This window comes from Apus apus, chromosome 9, assembly GCF_020740795.1.
Source record: "Apus apus isolate bApuApu2 chromosome 9, bApuApu2.pri.cur, whole genome shotgun sequence".
In the NCBI taxonomy this organism is placed as follows: Eukaryota; Metazoa; Chordata; class Aves; order Apodiformes; family Apodidae; genus Apus; species Apus apus.
This window is the reverse complement of record NC_067290.1, coordinates 8789989-8813674: the sequence shown is the minus strand read 5'-3', so window position 1 is coordinate 8813674 and position 23686 is coordinate 8789989.

The window sequence follows — 23686 nt, the reverse complement described above, 5'->3', positions numbered from 1 at the left end:
AGACATTCTGCATATTAATAGAAAGTGCTTGTCCTGCTTTGAAAAAAAGACCCAAAAAAATCTCTCTCTTTGCCCTTCCTTTTCTGCTTCTTGCCCCTGGCCAACCACATGGGTTGATTTGCTTGAAGGTGAATGGAGGTCAAGGCAGGTGGCACAGAGCTGCTGGGGTGGGACAGGCAGATGTCTAAAGGGACAATGGGCTACCAGAAGGGGTTAAAAGAGCAGTAAAGGCATCCAGTGGCTGGAAGGACACTTTAGTATAGTATAACAATTAATGCCACACTTACAGAAATGTTACGATTTGGTGGAAGAAGATCCTGAAGCCCAGTGCTGGTTTTCTTTGCCTCCTTTTCACTAACCTGCTTTTTCTTCTGACCAGAAATGTACCATCACCTTTTCCCATCGGCCAGTGAACCACCTCCTTTTTAATCTGCTCACTTCCTAACCTGTTGTCCCTCCCTGCTCCTATCTCATTCTCTATTTCTGGGGCTTATGTCATTGACCCATTTTTCTTGTCCAGATTCATCCAGCTTTGAACACTTCTACAATTGCTAGCCCCTCTGGACAAGCAGACATCATATTAACAGGACATTATTGCTGTTGCAAGCCCAACTGAGAAATGTAGAGGAGCAGAAAATGCAGAACAGCTGCATGGAGACAGGGCAGTGTGGAGGAATATATGCCATAACCAGATGTCTTGGAATCAGCATCTTGAGTTGAAGCTTGAAGTTTGGGTGGATGATTCAGAAACTTCAGTCAACAGCAGCTTATGCATGGTTTTGTCAAAAGCTGGCTGCTGCCTTCCTAGTGCCTGCCTCATATCCAGTCCTGTTTTAGTAATCTTTTGATCAAGCACTGCACCTTAGGAATCACAGCTTGTCTGGGTACAGGTCTTTGCTGAGGATTGGTGTTCTCACTCTGGGATTGTTTTAAGCTGGAGGACCCAGAAGTCCCCAGTTTGCTGGGAAGCTCAGTTTGCAAAGGGATGTGGGCAAGGAGAAAACCATCACTGGGTGCTCTAAAAGGTCCTCTTCTCTGGAGGAGTGGGAGGTCAGGACTGAGGGCATGGACCTCAGTGCCCCTCAGCATGAACACAGCTACTGCTTGTTGTGCTACGACTCAAATATTCAAGCCTCAGTCATCCAAATCCACTTTTTGTCTTCTTTCTAGAGAACTAGCTTTCAGTTCCAAATTGCTTTTGACATTTCCCTCACCATTTCCATCTTCAGTCAAAGCCAGACTGAGTTGCTTTACACACTATTTTCAGTGTCTCAGGGCCCAAGATGAGCTTAAATCTGTAGTCATATTGAGCTCATGGTTTTGTGGTTTTTTGGGCTGTATTTGCCAACCTCCATACTTTCCTTTGTGTAGCAGCTGGCATCAAACCAAACCTCCTTCCAAACACACTCTTAAGTTCATATCTGAGCAGTGAGGTCCAAATCAGGATCCAGTTTCCAACACCTGCAGCTTTTCCAGAAGAGTTTGCCCAAAATGCCAGGCTGGGTAAAATCCAGATTGTAGCATTGCATCTGAATCCCATCTCAAGGGAGAACAGAGCAAAGCAACATCTTGTTTCTTGTAAAAATCCCTTGCAAGGAATAAAACCAGCTGTGCTTTCCATGTACTCTAAGAATATTTCTGCTAGGCAGTGCTTCTCTCTGCATCCCTCCATTTAATTTTGCAGCCCCTGCCTGCCTTCCTTCACCAAACTGATTCATAATTCTAATAATCTATGAAAACATAGTACATGCTTTTATGACCACCTTGTGTGTTCTAAGATCTGCCCAGGATGCTTAAAAATAGCCCAGACTCCTCTGCTCAGCCTTGTCTCCCAGTTATAGTGAGCAAACCAAAAGCAGCTGCAATGTGGCAATGATGGTGGGTTCCTCCTGTGGGCTGGATGCTCTTGCCTGGCCTCTTTAGAGAACACTCTGGCTTGGCAGGGCTTTTGCCAGGGATAAAAATGTATGAAGAAGATGAGCAGCTTGGTGAGGTCATTTCTGGCTGTGCTCTGCCTGCTGCTGCAGTGGCTGCTGCTGCTTTCAACTCAGCCTGACAAAATCCTTTGGCTCCTGTGCTCCCTTCCGCTCCTATAATCTGCAAATTGGAATAGGAAGGTGGTGCAAGAGGGTGAGCAAGGAGCTTCAGAGATACTGGGGGAGCTTTGGACATGCTTAGGTATGCAGAGTACTCCCCATCCCAGAGGCTGAAGGGTGTCCTTTCGCTGTTGGTACTTCATGCCTGTCATGGTGTTTGATGTTCCTAATACAAATGCTCCAAGGCAGTGCTGGTTATTTACTCTGTGGGGTCTCCCTGGGCATGTGATGGGGCAGAGCTGTTTAAATGGAGTCATGTGAGAGAGACTCTTCCCACGCACCCAACAAGCTGTCTTTGCCCGAGGTGGGACCAAACCATCCTTCATACTCACCCCTCTGATGTTTGGAGATGTGTTTTCTCACGCTCTTTCCAAGACCTCTCTCTCCTCGTTTAAATCCTTGCTACTCCTTTCCAGGTTTCTGAGCACCTCCCTGGGGTGCTGCAACCCCCTGCCCTTGAGCAGTTGTCCATGCAGCTCATGGCAGCACCCAGGCATTCACTCAGCTTGCCAGAAGTGCTAAGTGGAGGCCCTTGAATAGCTTCTTCCAGAGTAGTCCGCCTTGTGGGGGCAAAGGACCAATGTGTACTCTTATTCCTTGGATCTCTGCAGTGTGTGGGAGATGGGCTCAGTTATCTTTGGGTTTTTTAAGCCACAAGGACACTACTGCCAGCCTGGGTGCTGTGAATATACATATCACATCACAGTGCTGCAATAAGCTTGCTGAAAAGCTCTGTATTTTGCATCTGTAGCTGCCTGAATCTCCCTAACCACCTGCACTAGCTCTCGGAGAGCAGCTGGCTCTCCCTGCTCTCTGGGGCGAAAGGAGCTTCCTGACCATAAAGTGGAAAAATCACAAATTTTATTGAGAGGCTGAGGCTTCCTTCCAAATGCATCACTTTCCAGTGTCCCTGGCCCCTGAAGGGCTCTCTGTGCTCATTGATAGCTACTTACCAACTTCCTCGGACTACAACAGCTCCCAGCTCAGCCTTAGATCAGCAGCTGCCTCTTCTGGATTTTGCCCCAGTTTGTGGATTGCCAAAGCAGGTATCCCTCCAGGGTCTCCTCACCTTCCTATCCAAATTAGGCCTATAACTGTCTCCCCTGGGATTCCTGTTCTTCTTTGCTCTCAGTTTTGCCTCCTTAAAATGCCTGCCAATGTCTTCAGGCATCCCCTCACGTTTTGAGCAGCTCTGGCTCTGGGCCACACTGCAGGCTGGCCTGGCAACCCTTCCAGCAAAGTGGCTTCATATCCTTCCATATGGATTATAATGAGAAGCCCCATCTCATCTAGGCCCATCCTCCACCTCCTCTGCCTCCCTGTCCACCACCTTGTCGTTGGGATAGACAGAGCCTGCCAAAAGACATGGCTGTAGAGAGCTGAGACCATCTTGTAGTCCCTGCTTTTGTGCTGCTTATCTTACTGTCTCAGCCTGTCTTTGCTTCTCACCCATCTCTCCTCCCTGTGTTCTGGCTTCTGCAGCAACTGATGGGGAATGACAAAGGGCTACAAACCTGTCAGTGGCATGAGGAGGGTAGGACTGGTCAGTCACTCTCTCGAACACTAAATACACTCAAGAACATCAGATGAAGCTAACAGGAGTCAGGCTCAATGCAAACAAAAAACCGAAATGTATTCTTCATGCAACAGGTTGTTTGGCAGTGAAGTCCTTGTTAAGGGATGTTGTGAGTGCTATCAGATAGGTGGGCTTCAGGAGAAGCTGGCTAAGAGCATGAAAGAGAGATCCCATCTGGCTCAGGATAACAATGGGGTGAAAATGGCAGGGGGAATATTAACTAAGTCACATGTAGTTATTCCTTAGGCATCTCCTTATTCCCACTTCTAGAGACCAGATGCTGCACTCAGGAGAACTGAGCTAACACAGCTTTTCCTCAGCACCATCTCAACATCCTGAACTGCTAAAGATTCTGCCACGGTTACAGCACACCTTTATTAAGTGGCATCTCTGAAAAAGAAACCTGCATTGGTTTGGCCAAATCCAACCTGCAGAGAGTCCCCACTTCCAACCTGTCTCACTATCACCCAGTTTTCAGCAGTGGCTTGTAGTCAGGGAGCTGTAAGCAGCCAGGGGAGCACTGGACTTTTAGCAGTCAAACAGCCATGAGAAGGCAGTAATGGCAATGCAGCATTTCTTCTAGAACCAAAAACACATTAACATGCTAAGAAGAAAAAAACCCTGTAAGTCTAAATGTAGCAGTGCCATCTGCTGACCTATGCAACAGCAGGAACATAAGCCTCAAAAATTCAGGACCTACTGAAGAAGAGTATTCATCCTCCCCTCTGGAGCTAGTGTACAAAGCCTGATCCTTGCAGAACACCCATGGATTTGGGGTTGTGGCTCCAGGAGCCCCATCATTATGGCAAAAAAAGGGTTAGATCCTCAGTGGTTGTGAACTGGCTCTCCCAAAAGAGCATGGAATTTATGGCAGACAGTGCTGTGCCCCCACTAAGGATGCAGCAGTGGCCCTGGGTGCTGCAGCACTGAAGAGGTCCCCAGCAGCTCTGAGTCCACTTCCTTAAAAAGTGGAGGGGCTTATATCCTGCAGTTCCCCCTGGGAGCCTTGTGCTGTTTAGTTTAGACTTTGCATTCTCTGTGTTCTCTTTTGGATAGATCAAGGCTTTTTTTGTTGTTGATGCTGCAGGTCAGTGTTTTAACACTTACACAGGAGAGAGGGAGATGTGCCAGCAAGATCTGCCTGGTGAACACAGAGTAGCTTTTGACAGTGGGCATCGTGCAGGGAGCAGTTTGGGGTAGAAATAGAACCTGCAGAATCTCTCCACCCATCTTCAAAGGAAGCTCAAAGCCCCTCTTGAGATGGAGAAGAAATCTGTCAGCTGGCAGTGAGGGCTGATGTGTGCCATCTCATGGATGGCTGGAGGTGATCCCTAATTGTTCAGGACCTTGCAAATTTTTTAACTGGTGCAGAAGCTGAGCAAGACCTTTGTTCTCTCTTCTCGAATTCCATCAGCTGAGCAGATCTTTCCATGAGAATCATCTGCTTGGATGATTTTGCTTTGTTTTTCAGAAGAGCTTTCCTTTTGTGGGCAGAAGTTGAGATGATACCTCTGAGTCAGAGAGCAGGATCTGCCTCTCCTTTCCCAAACTCTGTTTTGTTGCTTTGAATTGCTGTTGTGGATAACAGGAGTGGAAGACATCTGGTTTACTTGCATTTCTATGGCATGCTTATAATTTTGGGTCCACTGGGAAAGGAGAGGCAGGTGCAGACTGAACTGACACCTGTCAGTCATTTGTTGTCTCTTTAATGAAACATGCACAGGCTGTCACTGAGTGTCCTCTCATTCTGCTCTATGGGGCCTTCACTCCAAAAATCTGTGGATTTACAGGCGACCTACAGTAATATAGGAGAGAAGACCACTGCTAGATGTCTGCCTGGGGCTCTGCAGCACCAGACAAGACTGAAAGAGACACTTTTTAGGGTTCCCCCCAACAAACCTCTTGTTCTGGGTTCACCCATCATCTCCTATCTAGACAGAGGCCAAGGCTGCTTGTTGTGCTTGTCTCTTACTGCCATGTTAACAAAGGGCAGCTTCAGACCAACTTGTTTTTCCCACTCTGGACTCCTCCTCTTCAGCCTTCTACTGCCAACCTTCTTCTTTCCTCAGCCCTGGGAAAGCATATTGTGTTCAGTGGGGAACACACCCTACAGCCTCTGTTCCTCATTTTCACCCCTGGGTTTTTGCTGAGACCCCTGCTGCTGTTGCCCCCCATTCTTCCTTCCTGCTGCTGGGCACAGCCTGTGGTGGGACCCTTTCCTGAGAGAGAGGTTTTGTTCCACTGCCTTTTCTGGCAAAAAAAAAACAACCCAACATTTGGACAGCTCTTTGCAAAAAGCCATGCATAAATTATTACAGAGGTGCCCACACAGACTCCCTTATCAAATCAATGTCCTTCCCTACACTCACTCTGCCTAGCCATAAAAAAAATCCCTAGAGGATAGTCTCTGATCCCCTCGAACTGGAGTCTCCATCAGACATGATAAAGGCATGTTCCATCACTTGCTCTCATAAAAGAGGCCCACAACCTCTTTGTTAGCTGTAGAGAAAAAAAAAAAACTTCTGCTCCTGGAGATCAGGACTGTAGAGGTGGCAGGGGACAGTCCCCCTCTCATGCCTCCCCATACTGCTGAATGCTATGCATGCTCTATGGCTGTTGTGATGGAGGATGTTGATGCTTTCCCTGCTGGAACGGTGGCTCTTCTTCCCGGGAAAAGGGAGCAGCACTGTTGGAGCAGTGGCTTTGATTTTCGTTGCCTGTCTGGTTCATTACCAATCGAGTAATGACTGACAATAGGCCAATCAGATCCCCAATATCACTATGTCAGCTTCATAATGAATACTACTGCAAACTAAGCTTATTGTGATTTAATTAGTAATGCTGTAATAATGCTACAGCCTGGGCTTAAGCTTACTAATTTATATAAATAGCTATGTTAATATTTTGAAGCACCAAGTATTAATTGCATCAGTCTCGATGTTAGACTCCGGTTTGCTAATGGCAGCTGCAAAACTCAAAAACTCTTAGTGTTGAGGGGAAAATAAATGTTTTTGATCTTTTGCCTGTTGTCTTTAACTAGGCGAGAGGCAGTCACGGGCAAGGCTGGAGGGATTTGGATAATATGGGCCAGGGAGCAGTAGTTGAGATTCAAATCCCTTTTTGCTTGGATCTATTATTTTTCTTTTTTCTTTCCACCACAACCATCTCCCCCTCCCTTTCCATCTCTTCCCTCCTTCCTTTTAAATATATAAATAAATCTGAGTAGCTTGCATCAACAGTTCCAATTTGCCACAACTGGAAGTTGCACACATGAGAGATCTCTGTGCAGCCAGCTCGCATTTTATTTTCAAATCTAGAATTAAAAGGAAATAAGGGGAAAAAAAAGAGGGCCATGGGAGCACAGGGAGGATTTGCATACATCAGAGCTCTACATGAGCTAGGGCCTAAGCTCTTTCTCTGGGCTTGAATAAACTACTAGAGGGAAGAGGGAACAAGAGAAAAGGAAAACTGAGTGACACTTGATGGAGTCTCATCTCCCTGCGATGGGGCTGGTGACAGATCCCTCTGTTGGACTAGCAAGAAGTGTCTGAGATGGAGGGAAGAGTAATGTAAACTGATGTTGGAGTGGAAATGGGCCTTGTGCTGATGTCCACTAGGCTTGGGAACAAATGTTAGGTTCATCAACACTAGAGGTGGGGGAAGACAGATCACCCAAAGAAGATAGATCTAAGTAGATATTTCAATTTATATTCTTACTCTGCTTTTCTGTCCTTTTGCCCATAATCTTTCTTAGCCTTGCACATGCAGTCCTCAGTTTTCTTACAGATAACAAACATGTCCACAGACAAGAGCAGAAACACCTGAGGATGCTTCCATCCTGGGAGTGGTTCAGTTGCAGCAGTGTGGAGCTCAGAGTGGGCTAACTCACACAGCAGGCAAGTTCCTCTGCTGTGACTGCGTGGACAGCAAGATGGATGCCTGATTTCCCAACACACCTTTCCAGCCTGTCACCTGTAAATGAAAGGATGCATGACGAAAGGTGATGGACTGCTCTGGGGCAGAAGAGCTAGCAACTACCTGTAGATACCAATGGTGTTTGGGAAGCTGAACTTCTCATGAGGCAACTCCAAACATTCGTTTGCTGTGAGTGTTTTTAAGACAAATCAAATTGTTAAAAATTAAGTCAGAAGTTGTTTTAGGTAGTTCTCATTGTTTTCTTCTTACTGGGTTTTCAAGGTCAGCAAAATGTCTTTACATCTCATGTAGGGAAGGGTTTCCTCAGGTTTATGGAGAAGTACAAAGATGAGTTTTTCCCTTTCCTTAGGCCTTCCCCTCAGCTGAATGACTGTCTTGACAGTGGATAAGGGCTGGCTGCCCCTCCATGCAGATCTACTGCCAGTGCTCTGTGCAAGAGCTGGGGATGGTAGTTCAGATCACAGCCTAGACTAGGATGGAGCACATGGAGGAGGTCTCTGCCAGATGTGAAAAGACAGATGTGGAAAATACCATTCTGGTACTGACTACTGTGTCAGGGGAGATAGTAGTTCAATAATTCTGTTTTAGAAAGTTCCTGAGCAGTCATGGTTCCACACACTCACAGCTGTGGCCCTGCAGACACCTTAGGGCATGCTAAAGTGGGTCCAGTCTTTGGAACAGACCTGCCTGAGTTTATTGAAAGGAAAAACACCTTCCAGTCCATCCCATTTTTCCCAGGGATTTTCCCCACTCCTTCATGGCTGAGTGAGCAATTACAGTATCACAAAGCGGCAGCAACCAGATAATTCCCTGTAGGGAGATGTGAGGTTTATTCAAACACAGGCTCCTAGGTTGGCACAGTCATCCCCAAAGATTGTTACCCTTTAGATGGTTACCCTTTAGATGGTTACCCTTTCCTCCCTGTTGCAAAAGAAGTGCTGAAAAATTCTGGAACTGGCAGATGAACAGAATCTGTGGCAAATACAGCTGCTAAGTAGTCTAAGGCAACTGAAATGAACTGCTCTTCTAATCATGCTCCAGCTATGACTGTACTTTAAGAAGCAGAGGCTGTGATAAATATAACTTGGCTGAATGCAAGAATTTAGATCTTGCATTAGATACTGAATTCATTACCTCTACATGTGTCTATATCCAGAGGCTGTATGTGCCCTTATCTCATCTATATCCAAAGAGCTCTTAATTTCATTGATGCTGACACTTAACTCGTGAAGTACTTCTCTTTTTGAAGATCTAGTAGCAAGCCAAGCCATATAGAAACATCACAAAGATGGGACAATGTTAGGAATAGGACCACTTTTGGGGAAAATCAGTTTGCATAAAGTCATGAAATATAGATTTATCCATTTAAAATGTATTTTTCTTGCTTCTTTCTCCTCACAAAATTCAGACCAGCTGGTGGGATTGACAGTAATGACTCCCAGTGAGCTGGACTCTAATCAGCTCAGCTGGAATAGTCTGACGGACTTTTGGAAATCTAAACCACTCCAGCAAAATGGATTTATCCTCTCAATTAGTCACAGATGCTAGTGGGATCCACCAGGTATGCTACCGAATAGCCCCATGTGGCAGAGCTTGTAGAAATCTTCCACTGCTGCAGCCCAGTCGTGACTTTTGTCTTCTTCAGAAAAATATAGCCAGAAATGAGGAAGACAGTACATATTTCAAAGTTGTCAGTGAAGTGAGTGATTAGATTTCCTAGTTCATGTTGGTCAGGGTTTGAAATCCCCATCTGTGTGAGTAGGTCATCAAATGTCTTGGCCAACAAGACCAACCCAGCACTTCTTACTGACCTTCATTACCCAGATTAGAAAGGAAACTAGCACACCATATGCCAGACATAAAAGTCTCCAGCAATTCTCTTTTCAGCCCTACACTCCTGGGTTTGGATCCCAGCCAGATTGTGCTCTTTGAGACTTATAAATTGCTTTCATCTCCCAGAAAAGGTAAAATCAAATTGGTGTAAGTGATGTCGCGTTGTTGATGAAGATGCACATGCAAAGTTAACTCTGACACAGACTTAGCACACCATATGAGAAACATCTTAATAGGCACAGCTGCTTCTTTTGGTTGGCCTTGGAAAAAAGGAACACACTGGTGTTTCTGAAAGCTGCAGTAGCATTAAAGGAAATGGGTTTTTCTTCATGCAGAGTGTGGGTCTGAGTTGTGCAGCCTTTCCTAGCATGCCCATGAATGGTGAGGTATGAATTGGGACACATGGCAGTTTATAAATGGTGATGCTATGCTGAGCTATGCATGTGTCTTAAGAGTCCTTTGCTTTTGATATATTTATGGCCACTAATCTCTCTCTGGCTACAATCCCTGCCCAAGCTCTATTTCAATCATCTGTCCATACAGGACTCATTTTATCAGGTTTTCCCATCTGTAGCTGTAACAATAATTGACTGTTACAAGTCTGTCAGCTCTGGAATTCAGCCCTTGAAAGGAGTGTTCCTCACCCAGAGACTGGGGTGGGTTAGCTGAAAACAGTTGGATTTGCTTTCCTCATTATACTTTTAGGAGACTGAATGACAGTATTTCTTCCATCCCTTATTTTCATGATGCTGTGGGGTTTATTATACTTTCCCTTGCTTTTTCAACCCTTCCTCAAGGGCCTAGAGTGTCCCCTGGAGCTCCCTTTCCTTTTGCACTTCAATGTATCTGTCCCAAAAGATCTAACAAACCCTCTCCCATACTTTCCTCTGCACTGCCCTCTCCTCCTCTTCTCTTTGTGGGTACCCAGTTTTCATTTGGGGTTCAGAAACATTTCATCACCCATAACTAGGATGGTTGCAGGTGCAAACATCATACAGGGTGGTCCTTCCCTGCACGGAGGATTTATTTGTGCCCATGATGTCTATCCCTGGTGCCTCATGAGAGATGAACCCTTAGGGGTGCTCCCTTCAGTGGGGACTGTGGTCTCTGCTTGATGTGGGCACCGATATTCATAAATCCTGCAGGAACTTTGTACCACTCAGAATTTCAGCTGTCTGTCAAGTTTGATTGAAATTGGCCAACTAGTTCAAAAGTTGTTAGAGGGGAACTGACAGACAGAATGATTGCCGAGGAAATCAGGCTAAAAATACTAACTTCCTGAGATAGCAACTTTGTTCTTTCAGAGCTATCAGCACAGAGTATATGTATGCTGCTTAACACAGGCTTCTTCCTACCTTTCCTCTGCTTCTTTTCCTTCCCTTGTAGTGTTGTCATTCTAAAGAGCTGGAGATACAAACTCATCTCTCTCTCTCTGCCGAGCTCCAGAAATTCAGCAGGCTTGGCAGAGCAGAGGGAGGGATCTGTATCTCAAAACGAAGGAGAAATAACTGGGTTATACCACCCCTTGTATCAAGGGGATTTTTGCTCATGCATTCCCTGTGGGGAATGGGAATTTGCAGTTCCCAGTGAAACAAGAAAAAATCTCCTGTCCCCTCATAATTTACATTTTTTTCATGAGATGGAGAAAGACCCAAAGTAAACCTGCCCTTGCTACCATGGGAAATGATCTGGACTAATGACTAAGGGCCACTGATCTTGCAGCTGGAGTGGCTTTGTGGTGCAGCATGAGTTTCACCAAGGGTGGATTGATACAGGAGGATGAGGAGCCAAGAGGGCAGGACTGTGCCTTACCCTGTCTCCATTGTCCTTGATCACTGAAGTTTGGGGCACAGGAGATACAAGGAGAGGAGGGGACAGGCCTCCCCCCTTCCCTCCATCAGCACCAGCCCCAGGTTTCAGTGCCCTTTTTCAAACACATTTTTCTGTCAGATTCATTTTGTGGGCAATAGAAACACCAGATGTGGGAGGGGGGCAGTGGGGCAGGAGAGTGTGGGGATGGCAGCAGTGGCAGGAGGAAGAGGTAAGAGGGAGGATGGAGACAAAGCACACACGGGGAAAGAAACACTGTAAAAAGCAGTTAGTTCCTCTTCATATTGGCACAGCAGTGTTTGCAGCATGGCTTAGCATGCCTCTTCCTGTTAAATAAATATTGTGACAGTTCTAATCCTAGTGAGCAGGGACGTAACTAGAACTTGGATTTTTCACTGAGGGCAAACAGTAATGGGTACACTTTAAGTATTTCAAATAAGGCTCTAATTTAGATCTAGGAAGACAGTGCTGTTTGTTAAATAAATATCAAGCTCATCTGGTACCAGGCCAGTTGTTTTGGTTAAACAAGATCCATCTAGCTAGTGGTTATTTAACTGAATGATGGATGAACAAGCCCATGCAGGCTGCAGAATGCTTTTTAATTGTCAGAAGGAGAGCAAGATTGAGAGAAAGAAAAAGGAAGAAAGAGACAAAAAATGGGGGGGTGAAGGGGAAGGCAGCAAAAAAAAGGACCTCTTTGCCTTCTGTATATGCCCTCCCTAGAAACTTTGAAAGCTATCAAAGGAGACAGCTCTAGGCTGGCAAGGGAATTAGATATAATTTAATTGCTAAAAAGAAAGTGACAAATGTTGGTTCATAACTAACATGCTACAGCCATCTTATGAAATGTTAATTGGAATACCTTACACTTCCCATATACCTTTAATGAATTAATGGGGATGCCACTCTCTATTTATAGGCCAGTTAAATTACTCAGCAACTCCATTTAATTCTTGTATATATTATTAGGCTTCAGATGGCAGTTACATAATCAATATGCTGTATTTTCATCAATCTAAATGAAAAAAATCCTGGAGATCCTTTACAAAAGCACAGAATGGCTCATAAAGAGTTTGTTACTCTCAAACCCTTCCTTTGTAATCTCAGTACTTTGGATTTTGAGGTTTGCTGAGTTTTGCTTTCGGGTTTTTTTTTGGGAGTTTTTGTTTTGGTTTTGTTTCTTGTGCCTGTGTTTTTCTTATTGTGCCCATAACTTATAACCAGACTGGCACCACGGCTGGGGATGGTCTTCATAGAGTCATTGAATCATATAGTGGCTTGGGTTGCAAAGGACCTTAAAGATAATCTAATTCCAACCTTCCTGCATGGGCAGGGTCACCACTCACACGACCAGGTTGCTCAAAGCCCTGTACAACCCATCCTTATTCACCTTTCCTTCAACCTTTTACAGCCTTCCCATAAACAAGGGCAAAGCCTTTCTGATCCTTGTGTCTCTTCTCCCTCCCTTCAACAGAGGACAAGAATTAAACCTGCATCTGCTAAACTGACCAGCAGCACATGTCAAAAAAATAAATGCCCTGATTCTTGGCAGGTAATGAAGAAATAGATAATGATGCGAATAATTCTCCTGTGACTGTTGCTGGGAGTTTGTTTGCATCCATCTATCTCCAGCTTGTCATGTTGCCATTAGTGCTGCTCATAATACAGATGTTAACAAGGGCAAAAGGGCGATCTGTGGGTCTCCTGGAGTCACCTGCAATGCTGTCAGCCTGCAAGTTAGCTGTCAGATGGATTTTACTCCAGGGATAGTGGCCAGTCTGACATACAGACAGAGGGAGAGCTGAGGAGGAAAGGGTCAGGATACAAGCTCAAGGAAGCACGTGAGAATTCACCGTGCCTGGACCAAGGCATTTGTGTTTTCTTTTGCACTTGCCTGTCATATATTTGCTTCAGTGTGGGGCTCATGCCACGTGCTTCAGACTCCAGCAATGGACCTGAGCCAAACTTTATATGGCATGTTGGGATGGAGGGCTAGTCCTGTCTAAAGCCCAGGATTATTTTCCAGTGCAAAGGTCAGTTTTCCCATCTGCAGACCCAGCTCAGCTCTTTGAGGAGATGTGGGGTATATAGCACGGATGGTAGAGTTGTCCCAGAACCCCCAGCAGATTCCACAATTGCTAGTATGAAGACAGGGCGTGTGGTAACCTCAGTGACACCTCCATAACTAAGTGGTCTGGCATACCAATGTCACGGGGTTGCCAGAGCTCAGTCCAGCTTAGACACTTATCCATAAGAGGGAACATTATGGATGTGTTGGTATCTCTCAAAATAACTAATTACAAAGTCTCTCTTTTGGAGATGAACTGAAAAACAGGACAATTGAGACACAGCCTAGAATTTCCCCAAAGTGTTTGCATCCTGGTTTTTTGCTCAACAAACTAAAAGGGAAGCCCAGGTTTTTGTTCTGAATGCATTATGCTGTAGTCAATTTTATTTTTGTCTTGCCTCTCTCAACAAAGCTCAGTACAAGTGATCCAGTTGCAGACCGGAAATGACAGGAAGGGAAAGGGGTGTGGGAACAGAGTGATATGGACATAATGGAGCAGAGAATGGTGCTGAGTAAGAAAATTCACCTTTCACTGTAGGGAGAGGGGAGGAGAGGGTGGCTGCTCCACAAGGAGAGGATGTGCCTGTTTTCACTATATGCAAATCCATGACATGCTTTTTGGTGAGAGGGCAACTAAACATTTTCCCCAAGTTTGGGTTACACTACAAGTATCCATCACAGTTATCCAGAACTGTGGTTTGACACACATACACACATTCTCCTTTGGTGATGATTTAGTGCACTAGACCTTGCATTAAAACCCCAGTAGAGGTCACAGGCAAAAATGAATTTTCTCAACTTGCCATAGTCATCAGTCCATGCCACTTCTGGCTGAGAGTACAAGTGAAATGAATCTGCAGTTGTCCTGCTCATCATTTCTCCATATCAGCAAACTCTTGTGTCATTTGGAGCAATTTACTTTTTGGTGTTTGTTGCTTCAAAACTACCCAGTAGAGGAGCAAGCAATGTTGTGGATCATGATTATGAGGGTCTTGGATGGGCTGAGATACCTGTATGTGCTCTTGAAGTGGGACACAACCACAAGTGGCTCCATGAAAAAGGCAAGCTACCTGGAACGGAGTGAAGATTCAGCAACAGTGATGCAAGAAGAACAAAACAGTGTTGCAGAAGGTGCCAGGTGCAAGAGGGAGCTGTGCATTGGTCAGCACTTTGAGGAAAAAGCACACACAGCATCTGGTTTTGCTCTGTGTACTTTGGGGTTGCACATTCTTTGATTTTAATGAGCTTCTTACCCACCTGCTGAACAGTCACCTTATGCCACCTGAATCTGTCATGTGTGGTGCTGGTTTTTCCACATGCAGAGCACTGAAGCAGCACATCCACGGTGAGGCAGAGTCCTGAATCATATGGCCTGGCTGCAGGATGCCCTTTTGCAAATGGCAGAGGGAATCAGCCCTCGAAAACAACCCCCTTCCAAGCCTGCTGTTCACTTGGCTACAACATTTGCCATTGCTTGGCTGTAGATTACAGGTTCAGCAGCATGCTAAACAGCCAACATTGTGTTTCTGCCAAGGAACAAGGCTCCCGACTACTGAAAACTCCCAGGGGCCCACTGGAGCTGTTGCTAAGCACAAGGGAAACCTGGTTAGCAAAGTCAACTCTATGCTTTTCAGTGTGTGCCTCAAATTTTCTGCTCCACCAGTCCCCCTCTGCTTTTTGGACACCATCCTCATGATGCAGAAGGCACTTTCTAACAGGCAGGAGGATGCCAGGCCAAGTCTATCTCAGCAAACAATGGCCTTTAGGAAGTGCTGCTGCTTTTGGATGCTGTTGGAGCACATCTCTGTGATGATTTTAAGAAACTAGGTCAGAATTTCTCCTCTTCCTTCTGTCAGCTAGTTGGAGACCTTGAAAAATTTTATGGGACGATCAGATCACATCAGATGCACAGCCTGAATCAGTCCCTGCTGATGTAAGAACCCTGATATATATGTTGTACGTAAGATCTCCTCTACTCCTGCCAAACCACACAGCAATGTGTTGGGGAAAGACACATCCTAATCAAAGAAGGCCAGAATCTGTGCTGATGTTCTGTGTAACTTCTGCAATATCAGGCAGTGCAGAAGAGGCATCAAAAGCAGCCTCTGAAGGGATAACTGGGCATAAACCTGTCAGGAAAACTAAAGGCATGCAGACCCCTGCACCAATATATAAGCCATGCTAGGTGTCTTATGGAAGGCCCTAAATAATGGCACCCTTTTCAGCTACTTTCTGTTTCTGGACTGGATCTGGCCCTGCTTTATTTAAACTATTATATATGGATGTGTTGTTTAAGGAACAGGATTTATGGAAGACAATTAGCAGTGTTTTGAGCCTTGCTTTCCAGGCAGTGTTCTGGGTTTCCTTAATCATTGAGAGCTGATGTGACTGTCCATAAAAGAGAGGGGAATGTTTCTTTTTTAGCTTTGCTGCTAAAAAGCTAACCAAAAATGTGTTCAGGCTGCAATCCAAGGCCATAGTGATCTCTCTGTCATACAGAAATACACAGTGAGTTGCACCATCCCCTGAGAGCCTCTGGTGACATCTCTGGAAGATAAGGAATCCTCAGAGAGTAGAAGTCATGATCATCATTAATTAAAGCTCATTGAAAGAAAGTCTTGATTTTCTAGAGAAGATTTTCCAGGTAAATGTGACCAGGAACAGTTTCAACTTGATTCTCATGCAGATTCTACTGGAAAAGATACAGCCAAATAATAGCATTGAAGTGGAAGGAAATGATTGCATTGATTGCTTGACCTAAAGAACAATAACGGTCCTCGTTTATTACAACAGATTTTCCATAACATTAGTTTTACAAAGAAAAGTTCAGACTAAGTCCAGGAAGCTGAAAGTAAGACTGAGAATTAGCAAACTGTCATGGTGAGGCCTCCAGTCCCTTTGCACAAGAACAATGAGTGTGAGCAAGGGTGGTCATGTCTTTGCAAGAGGCAGAAATGTTATCTACATCCCCCAAATCTGTGTGTGTTCAAAGGACAGACTTTTAGTCCTGGGTCCCTCAAGAGGAAGCCAATCTCCAGAGGAGAAAAATGCTGCAGAAAAGATTCAAAACCATCTTTCTGTCCCTCCAAAAAATGACCAATAATAATGTCAAGGCATTTTAGATGCAATTGGTTTTTGTAGGTACCGCTTTGTGCAAGGTCCTGGTCTGCCTTTTGTTGTGACCCACTTGGAGGTGATCCCTGGTGACATGTTCCACAGTGTTATTCCTAGATTAGTCTAGACCCATTTTCAGGAAAATGTGCCCCAACTGGAAGGGACTTACAGGAAAGCTAGAGTAAGGAACTCACCTCCCAAGTGAAAAGTTATTATTCCCATCTTTTTTCTCCATATTCTTTAATGAGTGCTGATAATTCTAATACTTGGACTCCCAGCAGCTTGTGCAGAGATACAAGGCTTCAGTCTGTGTCTTCCCTAATACTGGCCTTGCTTTTCCCTTCTGTATCCTCTGTCCTTAAAGGACCTTGAGAAAATGGCCAGTTTTAGCCTCATGGCTGCTGAGAAATCACTGCTAAGCAACAGCACTGCTCATTTGTATGAATGAAGAGTAGGGGAGTGTTGGTCACATCCCAAAGTCTAAGCAGGACTGCTTGGTGCCCTGAAGGGAAGCAAATTGTTGATTAAAATCCAGCTCCTGTTTGGCAGGCAGGAACTACAAACATGATGATAAGGACAACTCCTGGGTGGCAGGCTCAGCCAAGGAAAGATTATTCCAAAAAAGACCCTTTTAAATTTATTTATTTTTATCCCTAGAAAAGAAATTGGTAGGCCACTGACAGGATAGCTTTGCCAGGTGTGCTGGATGTGAGATCCTGTAGAGACCTGCCCCATGGTGCAGATGAGATTCAGTCCAGGACCAGTGTCACACCAGTAGCTGATCACACAGTCACACACTGGACTCCTGAGGAGGCCAGTTCAGAGCAGAGAGATCAGCTGCCCAGTTCAATCTTCTAGTGTACAGCTCTTCCCCTGCTAAGATTCTTCTCTTCAGTTCATCATCTATAATGTGCCTTAACTAATGAGAAGTTAGAGGATAAATACATTGAAGAAGTCCATCAGTGCTGGGTTATCTGAGTGTGTCTGCTGCAGATGCCCTACATTCCTGATGGAGCATGTGTTGTCAGGGAATTAGCCTCTAGTTTGCCCACTTTTGTACCCACAAGCATGGGTTGGCCAAAATACCATGAGACTGTAGACTGCAGGGCAGCAGTTGCATGTGCTCTGTGGGAAAGTCCTTTTCTGTGTCCCCACAGCTGCAGTCATCTCAAACTGCATTCCATCCATGGCCTGTGACTGCTGAGAAAATGTTGTGTAGGTTTGTACATCTGCTGGGGATCTGGGGGAGATGCCTCAAATCAGAAAGGCTTCAGGGGGCTCTCAGGTATGCAGGTTTCCAGTAATTGCATGCACTTTGCCCATATCCTTGATGGGGAGGACAGTGGGCACTGGCAGATACTGTGGTGCTCAGAAGCTGTTGGTGTTGTGCTGCCTCACCCCAGACTTGCTGTGCCTGGCAGCAAAGAAAGGCTGGGCATTCATGCCTGTGTGATCTCAGAGAAATCATTAATAACAGGTTCCTGAACTTTGGGTAAACAATTTTTATGGCTACTGTGGGTTTTTCTCCTCCCTCTTTAGAGCCCTTTTCTGTGGTGCTGTGTGTACTAGCAGATTGCAGGGGTGGGTCCCAGCAGCTGGTGTGCCTCAGATCTCATGTGGCAACTGCACGCCTCGAGTCCCTGCATGCCACACAGCCACCCTCCTTCCCAGGGACTCTGCCACTGACTCCCATTCGGGCTGTTATTTGTGTCTCAGTGCACAGCTGGTTGGTTTTGAACAGAGGGGTGGGAGGGGAGGATGGAAGGGGCAGTGTAGCTGCAGAGCTGGCAGTCCATCACTCCTCCAGGATGCATGGCCTGAGTGAAAAGAGGAAAATCAGTAAGATGTGCAGTCTGGAGAGCTGCTCTGTTTTATCTGGGCACTGGTTGTTGCAGGAAGCATCTTCTCAGCCTCTCACGGTGAGCTCGTAGTACAAAGCCCACAGTCAAAAGGTTTTGTTCTCCTGCCATGTCATGTGGGTCAGGATGAACACAGCTGGATTGCAGATCCCTAAGGAGGACACATGTGACTCTGAGAACTGACTCCTGCTTTTGTCAGACAAATACAATACATGGTAGGCAGGGATGTCTTGCATCTGCAGCAGAAGGTTGGCTGACCCATGTCTGTGTCTCTTTTATCCAACTCCTTCAGAATGCCTGCATGAAAGGTGAAGCAAAGAGGTACTTGCATGTGAGTACCCAGGATCCTCATCTTGTGCTTGGACATGTTCACCTTTTGGAAAATGAAGTTTTGTTTCTACAGGTAAAATAAATACCGTGAGACTTCATTGACCAGTAACACACTGTGAATTATGAGACAGCTGTATCCTCAGGGTGGCCTATAAGCTGAAATATGCATCCATAAAAAGCTCATCCTTTACAATTAAAGCCCCAAATGGTACAAGCCAAACGACTATCCACAAGCAGTTTGTGAACACACACACACACCAATGTTTAATGACTTGTTACTGAAACAAGTAAAAAATAGAAGGGGCAAGCAAGCCCCTCCCCCCGATAGTTAAAATCAACACTTGTTCTGCTTCAAGTTTTCTCAACAGCATGATTCCCCCTTTATAGTACCTTCCCTCTTCCACACTGAGCTCCTGGGGACCCTGGCTGATCCTTCTGTGCCACCATCTCTTGCTTAGAGAGGCTGTGCAGATGCTGCGTTTGGGTGGGGTCCTCAGCTACTGCCCACAAAGCCCAGGGAGAAACCTGGTGATGGAGGAACAAATTACACATGAGAGGGGTGGCTGGATTCCATGCCAGAGCACATAAACAGCAATTCATGAGTCAACAAGAATGTTCTCAAGCCCATAAAAGCCTGAAGTGCTCTCAGTATCATCCCCAGGCAGATGGAGAGACCCTTGACCTGGGTGAGGCCTTCGGCGTGGAATGGAAATTTCAGCCCTCATCATCAGCTCAGGAAGAAAGACACCACCAGGAGAGAAAGAGAGAAGCAAGAGAGAAAGAAAAGGCAAAAGTGTAGAAGTGGAAGGGAAGCAGCCTTGGACTTCTTTAATGGGACTGAATAATACCAACCACTCTGGCTGTGAAAGGCTGCCAGTTAACAGTGACACAAGTTGATAGTCACTGCCCATAATGCAGTTGAAAAACAAACATTCCCACCAGCCCTGGTGCTGAGTCCCTTCTGTTACCACAGAGTAACGGTATCACTGAGCCTGAATTGCTCTATCTTCTTTGTCAGAACACCCCCCCATCTCGCCATGTTCCTGCACCACTTTTGAAAATACATGCAGGTCTTGTCCAGTTTGAGCTGTTTTTCCATGCAAAGCTCTTTGGGCAGAAGACCTTCAGAAAAGAAAAAAAAAAAAAAGGCAAACAGAAGCCTGGGACAATTTTCCATCATCTGCATCCTTATGTGATGGTTGCTTGCAACAACAGGTAACCGAGGCCTGTCCACTCCCCACCCCACGCAGGCAGGAGATTGATGGCTCTGTTTGAGTTTGTTCCTTCTGTACTTCTCCCCACCCCCCCACCGCAGTAACTCTCCTTATTCTTATACTAAGATGTTGACAAATACATAAATATCTCCTGTCACCAGGAAAACATGTCCATTCGGTTCTGTCTGCAAACACTGCTCGTCCCTGCAACGCGCGGCTTTCATGGGCCCTGGGAGAGGAGCTGGGAGTCACAACTCATAAATTCCCATCATGTCAGGCAAATGCTTTCACATCATTCAAAAGGAAAATATGTTCCCTGAAATAAATAACAGGATGTAAAGAGAGTCAATGGGTGAGACAATGGGGACACCTGTAAATCACTGTAAATCAGGGTGGGGGATTTGGAACCCCTGGATTAGTTCCTATAAGAGGCAGCAAAGAAATTAATGCACATGAAAAGAACATGTTGCCTTCTCCACTCCCAGGAGCTAAACTCTTGACTGAAATGTATGTGTGGCCAGTGAGAAGGGTGCTGGTGTAAACAAGATTCTGTGTCAGGTGAGGAATGAGGGACTCTGGGAGGACACAGCTTTGGAGAGACACAGGGCATCTTGAGGGAGGGCTGGCATGAACAGCTGCTTCCCAAGTTTAGTACATGGACTGGCAAGTGTGTGACTAACTTTATCATGAGAAGGAAGAAGTCATTGGAGAGTCATACAGTTAAAAAGCAAAGGTGTTTTACACATCACCATAGGTAATGCCTCTCCCATGTTTGATCACATCCTTCTCACTTCGCATAATCTTTACTATTGATTCCTATGCCCTTGCTCTTATCTCTTCATCCCACCCATCACCTCCAGTCCTTTTTAGCTAGATGAGGTGATGGTTACACTAAAAATACATCTGTTTTCTGACAGTGTGGGGAGACACTGGCCAGTCACACAGGTCTGACCTGACACAGTGACATCTGCACAAGGGAGGCTATAGAAAAAACAGTCACTGAGAGGAAGAGAAGGAGTAAGAGGTGGCTGCAGACACCAGAGGGAAACAGGCTGGCCATCTGGGCTTGGTAGTTGGTAGCAATGAGAACTGGAAGCTCTGTAAGCTTCAACCAGATCTAGTTATTTTTTACAAGAGCAGATAAAAGCCTCATAAGGTGGGCTGGGCATTTCTCTGTGAAGAGGCCTTGAATCCACTTCCATTCTTTCCTTCTCCCTCCTCTTCTATTGCAGCAGTTAAAAGAGGGCCCTGGATAGAAAGCTGTGTGTTACAAAGCAACCTCTGTGTACTGCCTAAAGCAATCAGCCAGCAGCTTCCCTTTATGAGGAGGAAAGTGGGCTTTTTCTTTTTCTCCCACATGTAATCATCCCTTTCAATGCTGTCTTTTCCATTTTGAGCTGTCCCCTTCCTTGCCTCCCGAAGCAGCTTGTGTGTCACAGAAGCCACAAGTAATGGAGAGGGAAGGGTGAAAGCTCTGGGTACCCACCCAGGATCAGGGGAGCAGGGTGGCAGGGCTGGCATGTTCCGTTTCATGGTGCTTCACATGGAAGGAGTTCAGGCCTGTCATTAATTATCCCTCTGCTTTAGCGGGAAAAACACTCTTGGGAATAACATGTTAGTTTAAACTCCCTGTTCTCAGTGGCTTCTCCTTCTCACAGTCTGACTCTGGCTTTTCTCCTTGCAAACCTGCTGCTTCTCTCAGTGTTAGTCCTGTGGGTGTACTCAGAGGCTGTGATCAGGGTTTAAGGCCTTTGCAGTCTTAGGCACAAGGTAGGTGGAACAAAGAAACCTCTGCCCCAAAAGTTCCAGTACTGGGAGGTGACTTACAGCTGGCAGTTGTGAAATCAGGTTGTCCTACCAGTACTACTCTGTGGGCAACCCATTCCCCATCATTCAGACATTGGAATCTGATGCCTTAGATGACTGAAAAGTGAAGAGCAGTATCCTTTTCCTTCCAAGATCCTTTTGTAAATGCCAAATTTTCAGCAAGACTCGACAGAAACCCTTCCCTGTCCCTCAGGAGTTACACTGCAGCTTCTGCCTCACTCCTTATGATCCTCAGAACTCCCTCTGCCCACATGCCAAGGCCGGAAGCAATCTCAGGGGTCTTCTTTTGTCCTGGGCAAGGTTCATATGTTCTTGGAGATGGGCAGGAAGTAGCTTTTGTTGCATGACTGATGTCACACGAGGGCACTAACAAAGTGAATGCAAGCATGAGTTTTTTGAGACCACAGAAATAAACTCAGATAGCATTAAATAAACTGTGTTGGAGGGAGGTTGAGCATGACTTATCCACACTCCCTACAGTGAGCAGTGGGAGGACTGGCAACAAGACCAAAAATCCTGCTCCCTTGTCATCTCTCTCATCTTACTAGTAGCACTTGCTGCCTTGTTTGTGGATGTCCTCCCTCAGCCCCACTGTGGGGAAGTCTGGAAGAAATGCATTTGTTATGTTCAGAGTCTCTGTCTTGAGCAGGGGATCAGAGATGGGTGCATCTCTCATCAGGGTTTCTGTCATGTGATGGGCGTGTAATTCCTCTGTTTGCTTTTGTGTTGGGACTTGGGGGAAGGGGACTGGGGAGGAGGAGAGGAAAATGTTGCTCTGTTTTTCAAGCAAGCTCGGAGTGTGGTGGAAAAAAGACCATTCTCTCCTTCATTGAGAAGTTTGGTCATGGAGAGCCGACTGTCCTTGTTTCCTAAATATATATGGTGTCCTGAGGGTGCGTCTAGTTTTGATTAGATAGCATCCTGTGGAGAGTTCTTGATTCTGGGCTAGATGACTGTGAAAGGAGAGTGTGTGACTCCTTCCCTCCCCCTGAACCATGAATTACTAGCACCTCTGCCCAGGCAGGAGAGAGTGGCCCTTAGGCCAGCCTGAAATGTGCATTTATTATTAAGCAATGAAGCAGCAAAGATACCAGCAAACAGAAAGGATTTCTCAGTTTTGTTTTGCTATTTCAATTCTGCCACTCACCTCCCTTAAAATGGAGGAATATTGCAAGTTCCGAAAGCAGCAGGTTCTCTAGGAAGATATTCTCTCCAGAGACAGTATTGTGCATTAGGGTTTACTCTGGGACTGCAGGAGATCCATGAGTGGGAACCCCACATTTCTCACTCCCATACATAGTCCCTGCTCATGTGCAGGAGGAGACCTGCTGCTCTGTGGCTGGGGATCCTGCAAATACCAGCAAGGAAAACCACCAGCAGGGATGCAATCTTCTACCTCCTTCAAGCCCTTCATAAAAATACAAGAGCCAAGCCCTGGGCTGGCAGGTGATCTCCCTGAGATTGGTCACTGGAAACACTGCTTGGGACTTGGAAGAACCAAGCCCTGCTTTTTCCATGCCTTATGCCGTCAGTAGACCTTGTCCAATCAGGGAGATAAGAGGATCACTTTCCTTTGCACTCTGTGGAGCCGAGGTGATGAGTAAACACTTGATTTTACTGGAAATAGGGAGCAAACGTGACTTAGAAGTAAGCAGGAATTAGCACACGCAGATAGATGCCATTTATAACAAGGGCATGTTATTAAGATGGTGTTTCAGCAGTGATTCAGCTATGTTTTGATAACAAGCCTGCATTTGTAGACCCAGAGACACCATTTCAACTCTATCCCTTGTTATTACAAGGAGTTCAAGCTTGCAAGGAAGATGAGGGACTGAAGGACAAGAAAGGGTACTCTCCCATACATATACACACCTTTTTGGAAACAAAGACTTCCTCTTTGTGGCTTTGTATCTGTGTATGTTCCTACCTGATGCATTCACCTTGAGGAGTTTTTTGCACAGAGCAGCACTGACACTCGTTAGTGGAGTGGGTGAGCAGAGGAG